Source organism: Styela clava, unplaced genomic scaffold, assembly GCF_964204865.1.
Source record: "Styela clava unplaced genomic scaffold, kaStyClav1.hap1.2 HAP1_SCAFFOLD_19, whole genome shotgun sequence".
Classification (NCBI taxonomy): domain Eukaryota; kingdom Metazoa; phylum Chordata; class Ascidiacea; order Stolidobranchia; family Styelidae; genus Styela; species Styela clava.
Genome location: NW_027556646.1, coordinates 457,501 through 470,000, shown reverse-complemented (window position 1 = coordinate 470,000; position 12,500 = coordinate 457,501).

Here is a 12,500-nt window from a genome sequence, read left to right as displayed (position 1 = left end):
AACCCTAGGTAAGGCATGTCAGAGCGAAAGACAGTAATTTCGAATGAGCCAAGAAAGAGCGGTGCGGGGCCGGTCGGAGCGCACCCTTTTCTCGGTGGCTGGCGGGCGAGAAAGTGCTGCGTCGCCGGCATCGGCGTCGAAAGAAGCCGAGCCGAAAAAAGTTAAAGTACAAACGTGCAAGCATACTAACCTAACCCTAGGTAAGGCATGTCAGAGCGAAAGACAGTAATTTCGAATGAGCCAAGAAAGAGCGGTGCGGGGCCGGTCGGAGCGCACCCTTTTCTCGGTGGCTGGCGGGCGAGAAAGTGCTGCGTCGCCGGCATCGGCGTCGAAAGAAGCCGAGCCGAAAAAAGTTAAAGTACAAACGTGCAAGCATACTAACCTAACCCTAGGTAAGGCATGTCAGAGCGAAAGACAGTAAACTCGAATGAGCCATGAAAGAGCGGTGCGGGGCCGGTCGGAGCGCACCCTTTTCTCGGTGGCTGGCGGGCGAGAGAGTGCTGCGTCGCCGGCATCGGCGTCGAAAGAAGCCGAGCCGAAAAAAGTTAAAGTACAAACGTGCAAGCATACTAACCTAACCCTAGGTAAGGCATGTCAGAGCGAAAGACAGTAATTTCGAATGAGCCAAGAAAGAGCGGTGCGGGGCCGGTCGGAGCGCACCCTTTTCTCGGTGGCTGGCGGGCGAGAGAGTGCTGCGTCGCCGGCATCGGCGTCGAAAGAAGCCGAGCCGAAAAAAGTTAAAGTACAAACGTGCAAGCATACTAACCTAACCCTAGGTAAGGCATGTCAGAGCGAAAGACAGTAAACTCGAATGAGCCATGAAAGAGCGGTGCGGGGCCGGTCGGAGCGCACCCTTTTCTCGGTGGCTGGTGGGCGAGAGAGTGCTGCGTCGCCGGCATCGGCGTCGAAAGAAGCCGAGCCAAAAAAAGTTAAAGTACAAACGTGCAAGCATACTAACCTAACCCTAGGTAAGGCATGTCAGAGCGAAAGACAGTAATTTCGAATGAGCCATGAAAGAGCGGTGCGGGGCCGGTCGGAGCGCACCCTTTTCTCGGTGGCTGGCGGGCGAGAGAGTGCTGCGTCGCCGGCATCGGCGTCGAAAGAAGCCGAGCCGAAAAAAGTTAAAGTACAAACGTGCAAGCATACTAACCTAACCCTAGGTAAGGCATGTCAGAGCGAAAGACAGTAATTTCGAATGAGCCAAGAAAGAGCGGTGCGGGGCCGGTCGGAGCGCACCCTTTTCTCGGTGGCTGGCGGGCGAGAAAGTGCTGCGTCGCCGGCATCGGCGTCGAAAGAAGCCGAGCCAAAAAAAGTTAAAGTACAAACGTGCAAGCATACTAACCTAACCCTAGGTAAGGCATGTCAGAGCGAAAGACAGTAATTTCGAATGAGCCATGAAAGAGCGGTGCGGGGCCGGTCGGAGCGCACCCTTTTCTCGGTGGCTGGCGGGCGAGAGAGTGCTGCGTCGCCGGCATCGGCGTCGAAAGAAGCCGAGCCAAAAAAAGTTAAAGTACAAACGTGCAAGCATACTAACCTAACCCTAGGTAAGGCATGTCAGAGCGAAAGACAGTAATTTCGAATGAGCCAAGAAAGAGCGGTGCGGGGCCGGTCGGAGCGCACCCTTTTCTCGGTGGCTGGCGGGCGAGAAAGTGCTGCGTCGCCGGCATCGGCGTCGAAAGAAGCCGAGCCAAAAAAAGTTAAAGTACAAACGTGCAAGCATACTAACCTAACCCTAGGTAAGGCATGTCAGAGCGGAAGACAGTAATTTCGAATGAGCCATGAAAGAGCGGTGCGGGGCCGGTCGGAGCGCACCCTTTTCTCGGTGGCTGGCGGGCGAGAGAGTGCTGCGTCGCCGGCATCGGCGTCGAAAGAAGCCGAGCCGAAAAAAGTTAAAGTACAAACGTGCAAGCATACTAACCTAACCCTAGGTAAGGCATGTCAGAGCGAAAGACAGTAAACTCGAATGAGCCATGAAAGAGCGGTGCGGGGCCGGTCGGAGCGCACCCTTTTCTCGGTGGCTGGTGGGCGAGAGAGTGCTGCGTCGCCGGCATCGGCGTCGAAAGAAGCCGAGCCAAAAAAAGTTAAAGTACAAACGTGCAAGCATACTAACCTAACCCTAGGTAAGGCATGTCAGAGCGAAAGACAGTAATTTCGAATGAGCCAAGAAAGAGCGGTGCGGGGCCGGTCGGAGCGCACCCTTTTCTCGGTGGCTGGCGGGCGAGAAAGTGCTGCGTCGCCGGCATCGGCGTCGAAAGAAGCCGAGCCGAAAAAAGTTAAAGTACAAACGTGCAAGCATACTAACCTAACCCTAGGTAAGGCATGTCAGAGCGAAAGACAGTAATTTCGAATGAGCCAAGAAAGAGCGGTGCGGGGCCGGTCGGAGCGCACCCTTTTCTCGGTGGCTGGCGGGCGAGAAAGTGCTGCGTCGCCGGCATCGGCGTCGAAAGAAGCCGAGCCGAAAAAAGTTAAAGTACAAACGTGCAAGCATACTAACCTAACCCTAGGTAAGGCATGTCAGAGCGAAAGACAGTAAACTCGAATGAGCCATGAAAGAGCGGTGCGGGGCCGGTCGGAGCGCACCCTTTTCTCGGTGGCTGGCGGGCGAGAGAGTGCTGCGTCGCCGGCATCGGCGTCGAAAGAAGCCGAGCCGAAAAAAGTTAAAGTACAAACGTGCAAGCATACTAACCTAACCCTAGGTAAGGCATGTCAGAGCGAAAGACAGTAATTTCGAATGAGCCAAGAAAGAGCGGTGCGGGGCCGGTCGGAGCGCACCCTTTTCTCGGTGGCTGGCGGGCGAGAGAGTGCTGCGTCGCCGGCATCGGCGTCGAAAGAAGCCGAGCCGAAAAAAGTTAAAGTACAAACGTGCAAGCATACTAACCTAACCCTAGGTAAGGCATGTCAGAGCGAAAGACAGTAAACTCTAATGAGCCATGAAAGAGCGGTGCGGGGCCGGTCGGAGCGCACCCTTTTCTCGGTGGCTGGTGGGCGAGAGAGTGCTGCGTCGCCGGCATCGGCGTCGAAAGAAGCCGAGCCAAAAAAAGTTAAAGTACAAACGTGCAAGCATACTAACCTAACCCTAGGTAAGGCATGTCAGAGCGAAAGACAGTAATTTCGAATGAGCCATGAAAGAGCGGTGCGGGGCCGGTCGGAGCGCACCCTTTTCTCGGTGGCTGGCGGGCGAGAGAGTGCTGCGTCGCCGGCATCGGCGTCGAAAGAAGCCGAGCCGAAAAAAGTTAAAGTACAAACGTGCAAGCATACTAACCTAACCCTAGGTAAGGCATGTCAGAGCGAAAGACAGTAATTTCGAATGAGCCAAGAAAGAGCGGTGCGGGGCCGGTCGGAGCGCACCCTTTTCTCGGTGGCTGGCGGGCGAGAAAGTGCTGCGTCGCCGGCATCGGCGTCGAAAGAAGCCGAGCCAAAAAAAGTTAAAGTACAAACGTGCAAGCATACTAACCTAACCCTAGGTAAGGCATGTCAGAGCGAAAGACAGTAATTTCGAATGAGCCATGAAAGAGCGGTGCGGGGCCGGTCGGAGCGCACCCTTTTCTCGGTGGCTGGCGGGCGAGAAAGTGCTGCGTCGCCGGCATCGGCGTCGAAAGAAGCCGAGCCAAAAAAAGTTAAAGTACAAACGTGCAAGCATACTAACCTAACCCTAGGTAAGGCATGTCAGAGCGGAAGACAGTAATTTCGAATGAGCCATGAAAGAGCGGTGCGGGGCCGGTCGGAGCGCACCCTTTTCTCGGTGGCTGGCGGGCGAGAGAGTGCTGCGTCGCCGGCATCGGCGTCGAAAGAAGCCGAGCCGAAAAAAGTTAAAGTACAAACGTGCAAGCATACTAACCTAACCCTAGGTAAGGCATGTCAGAGCGAAAGACAGTAATTTCGAATGAGCCAAGAAAGAGCGGTGCGGGGCCGGTCGGAGCGCACCCTTTTCTCGGTGGTTGGCGGGCGAGAAAGTGCTGCGTCGCCGGCATCGGCGTCGAAAGAAGCCGAGCCAAAAAAAGTTAAAGTACAAACGTGCAAGCATACTAACCTAACCCTAGGTAAGGCATGTCAGAGCGGAAGACAGTAATTTCGAATGAGCCATGAAAGAGCGGTGCGGGGCCGGTCGGAGCGCACCCTTTTCTCGGTGGCTGGCGGGCGAGAGAGTGCTGCGTCGCCGGCATCGGCGTCGAAAGAAGCCGAGCCGAAAAAAGTTAAAGTACAAACGTGCAAGCATACTAACCTAACCCTAGGTAAGGCATGTCAGAGCGAAAGACAGTAATTTCGAATGAGCCAAGAAAGAGCGGTGCGGGGCCGGTCGGAGCGCACCCTTTTCTCGGTGGCTGGCGGGCGAGAAAGTGCTGCGTCGCCGGCATCGGCGTCGAAAGAAGCCGAGCCAAAAAAAGTTAAAGTACAAACGTGCAAGCATACTAACCTAACCCTAGGTAAGGCATGTCAGAGCGAAAGACAGTAATTTCGAATGAGCCATGAAAGAGCGGTGCGGGGCCGGTCGGAGCGCACCCTTTTCTCGGTGGCTGGCGGGCGAGAGAGTGCTGCGTCGCCGGCATCGGCGTCGAAAGAAGCCGAGCCAAAAAAAGTTAAAGTACAAACGTGCAAGCATACTAACCTAACCCTAGGTAAGGCATGTCAGAGCGAAAGACAGTAATTTCGAATGAGCCAAGAAAGAGCGGTGCGGGGCCGGTCGGAGCGCACCCTTTTCTCGGTGGCTGGCGGGCGAGAGAGTGCTGCGTCGCCGGCATCGGCGTCGAAAGAAGCCGAGCCGAAAAAAGTTAAAGTACAAACGTGCAAGCATACTAACCTAACCCTAGGTAAGGCATGTCAGAGCGAAAGACAGTAATTTCGAATGAGCCAAGAAAGAGCGGTGCGGGGCCGGTCGGAGCGCACCCTTTTCTCGGTGGCTGGCGGGCGAGAAAGTGCTGCGTCGCCGGCATCGGCGTCGAAAGAAGCCGAGCCGAAAAAAGTTAAAGTACAAACGTGCAAGCATACTAACCTAACCCTAGGTAAGGCATGTCAGAGCGAAAGACAGTAAACTCGAATGAGCCATGAAAGAGCGGTGCGGGGCCGGTCGGAGCGCACCCTTTTCTCGGTGGCTGGCGGGCGAGAGAGTGCTGCGTCGCCGGCATCGGCGTCGAAAGAAGCCGAGCCGAAAAAAGTTAAAGTACAAACGTGCAAGCATACTAACCTAACCCTAGGTAAGGCATGTCAGAGCGAAAGACAGTAATTTCGAATGAGCCAAGAAAGAGCGGTGCGGGGCCGGTCGGAGCGCACCCTTTTCTCGGTGGCTGGCGGGCGAGAGAGTGCTGCGTCGCCGGCATCGGCGTCGAAAGAAGCCGAGCCGAAAAAAGTTAAAGTACAAACGTGCAAGCATACTAACCTAACCCTAGGTAAGGCATGTCAGAGCGAAAGACAGTAAACTCGAATGAGCCATGAAAGAGCGGTGCGGGGCCGGTCGGAGCGCACCCTTTTCTCGGTGGCTGGTGGGCGAGAGAGTGCTGCGTCGCCGGCATCGGCGTCGAAAGAAGCCGAGCCAAAAAAAGTTAAAGTACAAACGTGCAAGCATACTAACCTAACCCTAGGTAAGGCATGTCAGAGCGAAAGACAGTAATTTCGAATGAGCCATGAAAGAGCGGTGCGGGGCCGGTCGGAGCGCACCCTTTTCTCGGTGGCTGGCGGGCGAGAGAGTGCTGCGTCGCCGGCATCGGCGTCGAAAGAAGCCGAGCCGAAAAAAGTTAAAGTACAAACGTGCAAGCATACTAACCTAACCCTAGGTAAGGCATGTCAGAGCGAAAGACAGTAAACTCGAATGAGCCATGAAAGAGCGGTGCGGGGCCGGTCGGAGCGCACCCTTTTCTCGGTGGCTGGTGGGCGAGAGAGTGCTGCGTCGCCGGCATCGGCGTCGAAAGAAGCCGAGCCAAAAAAAGTTAAAGTACAAACGTGCAAGCATACTAACCTAACCCTAGGTAAGGCATGTCAGAGCGAAAGACAGTAATTTCGAATGAGCCAAGAAAGAGCGGTGCGGGGCCGGTCGGAGCGCACCCTTTTCTCGGTGGCTGGCGGGCGAGAAAGTGCTGCGTCGCCGGCATCGGCGTCGAAAGAAGCCGAGCCAAAAAAAGTTAAAGTACAAACGTGCAAGCATACTAACCTAACCCTAGGTAAGGCATGTCAGAGCGGAAGACAGTAATTTCGAATGAGCCATGAAAGAGCGGTGCGGGGCCGGTCGGAGCGCACCCTTTTCTCGGTGGCTGGCGGGCGAGAGAGTGCTGCGTCGCCGGCATCGGCGTCGAAAGAAGCCGAGCCGAAAAAAGTTAAAGTACAAACGTGCAAGCATACTAACCTAACCCTAGGTAAGGCATGTCAGAGCGAAAGACAGTAATTTCGAATGAGCCAAGAAAGAGCGGTGCGGGGCCGGTCGGAGCGCACCCTTTTCTCGGTGGTTGGCGGGCGAGAAAGTGCTGCGTCGCCGGCATCGGCGTCGAAAGAAGCCGAGCCAAAAAAAGTTAAAGTACAAACGTGCAAGCATACTAACCTAACCCTAGGTAAGGCATGTCAGAGCGGAAGACAGTAATTTCGAATGAGCCATGAAAGAGCGGTGCGGGGCCGGTCGGAGCGCACCCTTTTCTCGGTGGCTGGCGGGCGAGAGAGTGCTGCGTCGCCGGCATCGGCGTCGAAAGAAGCCGAGCCGAAAAAAGTTAAAGTACAAACGTGCAAGCATACTAACCTAACCCTAGGTAAGGCATGTCAGAGCGAAAGACAGTAAACTCGAATGAGCCATGAAAGAGCGGTGCGGGGCCGGTCGGAGCGCACCCTTTTCTCGGTGGCTGGTGGGCGAGAGAGTGCTGCGTCGCCGGCATCGGCGTCGAAAGAAGCCGAGCCAAAAAAAGTTAAAGTACAAACGTGCAAGCATACTAACCTAACCCTAGGTAAGGCATGTCAGAGCGAAAGACAGTAATTTCGAATGAGCCAAGAAAGAGCGGTGCGGGGCCGGTCGGAGCGCACCCTTTTCTCGGTGGCTGGCGGGCGAGAAAGTGCTGCGTCGCCGGCATCGGCGTCGAAAGAAGCCGAGCCGAAAAAAGTTAAAGTACAAACGTGCAAGCATACTAACCTAACCCTAGGTAAGGCATGTCAGAGCGAAAGACAGTAAACTCGAATGAGCCATGAAAGAGCGGTGCGGGGCCGGTCGGAGCGCACCCTTTTCTCGGTGGCTGGCGGGCGAGAGAGTGCTGCGTCGCCGGCATCGGCGTCGAAAGAAGCCGAGCCGAAAAAAGTTAAAGTACAAACGTGCAAGCATACTAACCTAACCCTAGGTAAGGCATGTCAGAGCGAAAGACAGTAATTTCGAATGAGCCAAGAAAGAGCGGTGCGGGGCCGGTCGGAGCGCACCCTTTTCTCGGTGGCTGGCGGGCGAGAGAGTGCTGCGTCGCCGGCATCGGCGTCGAAAGAAGCCGAGCCGAAAAAAGTTAAAGTACAAACGTGCAAGCATACTAACCTAACCCTAGGTAAGGCATGTCAGAGCGAAAGACAGTAAACTCGAATGAGCCATGAAAGAGCGGTGCGGGGCCGGTCGGAGCGCACCCTTTTCTCGGTGGCTGGTGGGCGAGAGAGTGCTGCGTCGCCGGCATCGGCGTCGAAAGAAGCCGAGCCAAAAAAAGTTAAAGTACAAACGTGCAAGCATACTAACCTAACCCTAGGTAAGGCATGTCAGAGCGAAAGACAGTAATTTCGAATGAGCCATGAAAGAGCGGTGCGGGGCCGGTCGGAGCGCACCCTTTTCTCGGTGGCTGGCGGGCGAGAGAGTGCTGCGTCGCCGGCATCGGCGTCGAAAGAAGCCGAGCCGAAAAAAGTTAAAGTACAAACGTGCAAGCATACTAACCTAACCCTAGGTAAGGCATGTCAGAGCGAAAGACAGTAATTTCGAATGAGCCAAGAAAGAGCGGTGCGGGGCCGGTCGGAGCGCACCCTTTTCTCGGTGGCTGGCGGGCGAGAAAGTGCTGCGTCGCCGGCATCGGCGTCGAAAGAAGCCGAGCCAAAAAAAGTTAAAGTACAAACGTGCAAGCATACTAACCTAACCCTAGGTAAGGCATGTCAGAGCGGAAGACAGTAATTTCGAATGAGCCATGAAAGAGCGGTGCGGGGCCGGTCGGAGCGCACCCTTTTCTCGGTGGCTGGCGGGCGAGAGAGTGCTGCGTCGCCGGCATCGGCGTCGAAAGAAGCCGAGCCGAAAAAAGTTAAAGTACAAACGTGCAAGCATACTAACCTAACCCTAGGTAAGGCATGTCAGAGCGAAAGACAGTAATTTCGAATGAGCCAAGAAAGAGCGGTGCGGGGCCGGTCGGAGCGCACCCTTTTCTCGGTGGTTGGCGGGCGAGAAAGTGCTGCGTCGCCGGCATCGGCGTCGAAAGAAGCCGAGCCAAAAAAAGTTAAAGTACAAACGTGCAAGCATACTAACCTAACCCTAGGTAAGGCATGTCAGAGCGGAAGACAGTAATTTCGAATGAGCCATGAAAGAGCGGTGCGGGGCCGGTCGGAGCGCACCCTTTTCTCGGTGGCTGGCGGGCGAGAGAGTGCTGCGTCGCCGGCATCGGCGTCGAAAGAAGCCGAGCCGAAAAAAGTTAAAGTACAAACGTGCAAGCATACTAACCTAACCCTAGGTAAGGCATGTCAGAGCGAAAGACAGTAAACTCGAATGAGCCATGAAAGAGCGGTGCGGGGCCGGTCGGAGCGCACCCTTTTCTCGGTGGCTGGTGGGCGAGAGAGTGCTGCGTCGCCGGCATCGGCGTCGAAAGAAGCCGAGCCAAAAAAAGTTAAAGTACAAACGTGCAAGCATACTAACCTAACCCTAGGTAAGGCATGTCAGAGCGAAAGACAGTAATTTCGAATGAGCCAAGAAAGAGCGGTGCGGGGCCGGTCGGAGCGCACCCTTTTCTCGGTGGCTGGCGGGCGAGAAAGTGCTGCGTCGCCGGCATCGGCGTCGAAAGAAGCCGAGCCGAAAAAAGTTAAAGTACAAACGTGCAAGCATACTAACCTAACCCTAGGTAAGGCATGTCAGAGCGAAAGACAGTAAACTCGAATGAGCCATGAAAGAGCGGTGCGGGGCCGGTCGGAGCGCACCCTTTTCTCGGTGGCTGGCGGGCGAGAGAGTGCTGCGTCGCCGGCATCGGCGTCGAAAGAAGCCGAGCCGAAAAAAGTTAAAGTACAAACGTGCAAGCATACTAACCTAACCCTAGGTAAGGCATGTCAGAGCGAAAGACAGTAATTTCGAATGAGCCAAGAAAGAGCGGTGCGGGGCCGGTCGGAGCGCACCCTTTTCTCGGTGGCTGGCGGGCGAGAGAGTGCTGCGTCGCCGGCATCGGCGTCGAAAGAAGCCGAGCCGAAAAAAGTTAAAGTACAAACGTGCAAGCATACTAACCTAACCCTAGGTAAGGCATGTCAGAGCGAAAGACAGTAAACTCGAATGAGCCATGAAAGAGCGGTGCGGGGCCGGTCGGAGCGCACCCTTTTCTCGGTGGCTGGTGGGCGAGAGAGTGCTGCGTCGCCGGCATCGGCGTCGAAAGAAGCCGAGCCAAAAAAAGTTAAAGTACAAACGTGCAAGCATACTAACCTAACCCTAGGTAAGGCATGTCAGAGCGAAAGACAGTAATTTCGAATGAGCCATGAAAGAGCGGTGCGGGGCCGGTCGGAGCGCACCCTTTTCTCGGTGGCTGGCGGGCGAGAGAGTGCTGCGTCGCCGGCATCGGCGTCGAAAGAAGCCGAGCCGAAAAAAGTTAAAGTACAAACGTGCAAGCATACTAACCTAACCCTAGGTAAGGCATGTCAGAGCGAAAGACAGTAATTTCGAATGAGCCAAGAAAGAGCGGTGCGGGGCCGGTCAGAGCGCACCCTTTTCTCGGTGGCTGGCGGGCGAGAAAGTGCTGCGTCGCCGGCATCGGCGTCGAAAGAAGCCGAGCCAAAAAAAGTTAAAGTACAAACGTGCAAGCATACTAACCTAACCCTAGGTAAGGCATGTCAGAGCGGAAGACAGTAATTTCGAATGAGCCATGAAAGAGCGGTGCGGGGCCGGTCGGAGCGCACCCTTTTCTCGGTGGCTGGCGGGCGAGAGAGTGCTGCGTCGCCGGCATCGGCGTCGAAAGAAGCCGAGCCGAAAAAAGTTAAAGTACAAACGTGCAAGCATACTAACCTAACCCTAGGTAAGGCATGTCAGAGCGAAAGACAGTAATTTCGAATGAGCCAAGAAAGAGCGGTGCGGGGCCGGTCGGAGCGCACCCTTTTCTCGGTGGTTGGCGGGCGAGAAAGTGCTGCGTCGCCGGCATCGGCGTCGAAAGAAGCCGAGCCAAAAAAAGTTAAAGTACAAACGTGCAAGCATACTAACCTAACCCTAGGTAAGGCATGTCAGAGCGGAAGACAGTAATTTCGAATGAGCCATGAAAGAGCGGTGCGGGGCCGGTCGGAGCGCACCCTTTTCTCGGTGGCTGGCGGGCGAGAGAGTGCTGCGTCGCCGGCATCGGCGTCGAAAGAAGCCGAGCCGAAAAAAGTTAAAGTACAAACGTGCAAGCATACTAACCTAACCCTAGGTAAGGCATGTCAGAGCGAAAGACAGTAAACTCGAATGAGCCATGAAAGAGCGGTGCGGGGCCGGTCGGAGCGCACCCTTTTCTCGGTGGCTGGTGGGCGAGAGAGTGCTGCGTCGCCGGCATCGGCGTCGAAAGAAGCCGAGCCAAAAAAAGTTAAAGTACAAACGTGCAAGCATACTAACCTAACCCTAGGTAAGGCATGTCAGAGCGAAAGACAGTAATTTCGAATGAGCCAAGAAAGAGCGGTGCGGGGCCGGTCGGAGCGCACCCTTTTCTCGGTGGCTGGCGGGCGAGAAAGTGCTGCGTCGCCGGCATCGGCGTCGAAAGAAGCCGAGCCGAAAAAAGTTAAAGTACAAACGTGCAAGCATACTAACCTAACCCTAGGTAAGGCATGTCAGAGCGAAAGACAGTAAACTCGAATGAGCCATGAAAGAGCGGTGCGGGGCCGGTCGGAGCGCACCCTTTTCTCGGTGGCTGGCGGGCGAGAGAGTGCTGCGTCGCCGGCATCGGCGTCGAAAGAAGCCGAGCCGAAAAAAGTTAAAGTACAAACGTGCAAGCATACTAACCTAACCCTAGGTAAGGCATGTCAGAGCGAAAGACAGTAATTTCGAATGAGCCAAGAAAGAGCGGTGCGGGGCCGGTCGGAGCGCACCCTTTTCTCGGTGGCTGGCGGGCGAGAGAGTGCTGCGTCGCCGGCATCGGCGTCGAAAGAAGCCGAGCCGAAAAAAGTTAAAGTACAAACGTGCAAGCATACTAACCTAACCCTAGGTAAGGCATGTCAGAGCGAAAGACAGTAAACTCGAATGAGCCATGAAAGAGCGGTGCGGGGCCGGTCGGAGCGCACCCTTTTCTCGGTGGCTGGTGGGCGAGAGAGTGCTGCGTCGCCGGCATCGGCGTCGAAAGAAGCCGAGCCAAAAAAAGTTAAAGTACAAACGTGCAAGCATACTAACCTAACCCTAGGTAAGGCATGTCAGAGCGAAAGACAGTAATTTCGAATGAGCCATGAAAGAGCGGTGCGGGGCCGGTCGGAGCGCACCCTTTTCTCGGTGGCTGGCGGGCGAGAGAGTGCTGCGTCGCCGGCATCGGCGTCGAAAGAAGCCGAGCCGAAAAAAGTTAAAGTACAAACGTGCAAGCATACTAACCTAACCCTAGGTAAGGCATGTCAGAGCGAAAGACAGTAATTTCGAATGAGCCAAGAAAGAGCGGTGCGGGGCCGGTCGGAGCGCACCCTTTTCTCGGTGGCTGGCGGGCGAGAAAGTGCTGCGTTGCCGGCATCGGCGTCGAAAGAAGCCGAGCCAAAAAAAGTTAAAGTACAAACGTGCAAGCATACTAACCTAACCCTAGGTAAGGCATGTCAGAGCGAAAGACAGTAATTTCGAATGAGCCATGAAAGAGCGGTGCGGGGCCGGTCGGAGCGCACCCTTTTCTCGGTGGCTGGCGGGCGAGAGAGTGCTGCGTCGCCGGCATCGGCGTCGAAAGAAGCCGAGCCAAAAAAAGTTAAAGTACAAACGTGCAAGCATACTAACCTAACCCTAGGTAAGGCATGTCAGAGCGAAAGACAGTAATTTCGAATGAGCCAAGAAAGAGCGGTGCGGGGCCGGTCGGAGCGCACCCTTTTCTCGGTGGCTGGCGGGCGAGAGAGTGCTGCGTCGCCGGCATCGGCGTCGAAAGAAGCCGAGCCGAAAAAAGTTAAAGTACAAACGCGATGCTAATGAGCGAGCCGTTGTCTCGACTAATATGTAGGGGGCGTTCGATCGAGCGTCTGGCTTGAGCGCTTGTCGGCCTAGCAGAACGGTCGCATTGTTATGCCCGGGTTTTAGGCACCGCTGCAGGCGGCCGGCAGAGCTCTTGTTTGTGCGAAACTGAATGGATCGAGCCCGAGAGAGGGCGAGCAAAGAAAAAACGCAAATCGCTCCGCCTGGCACTGCCGGC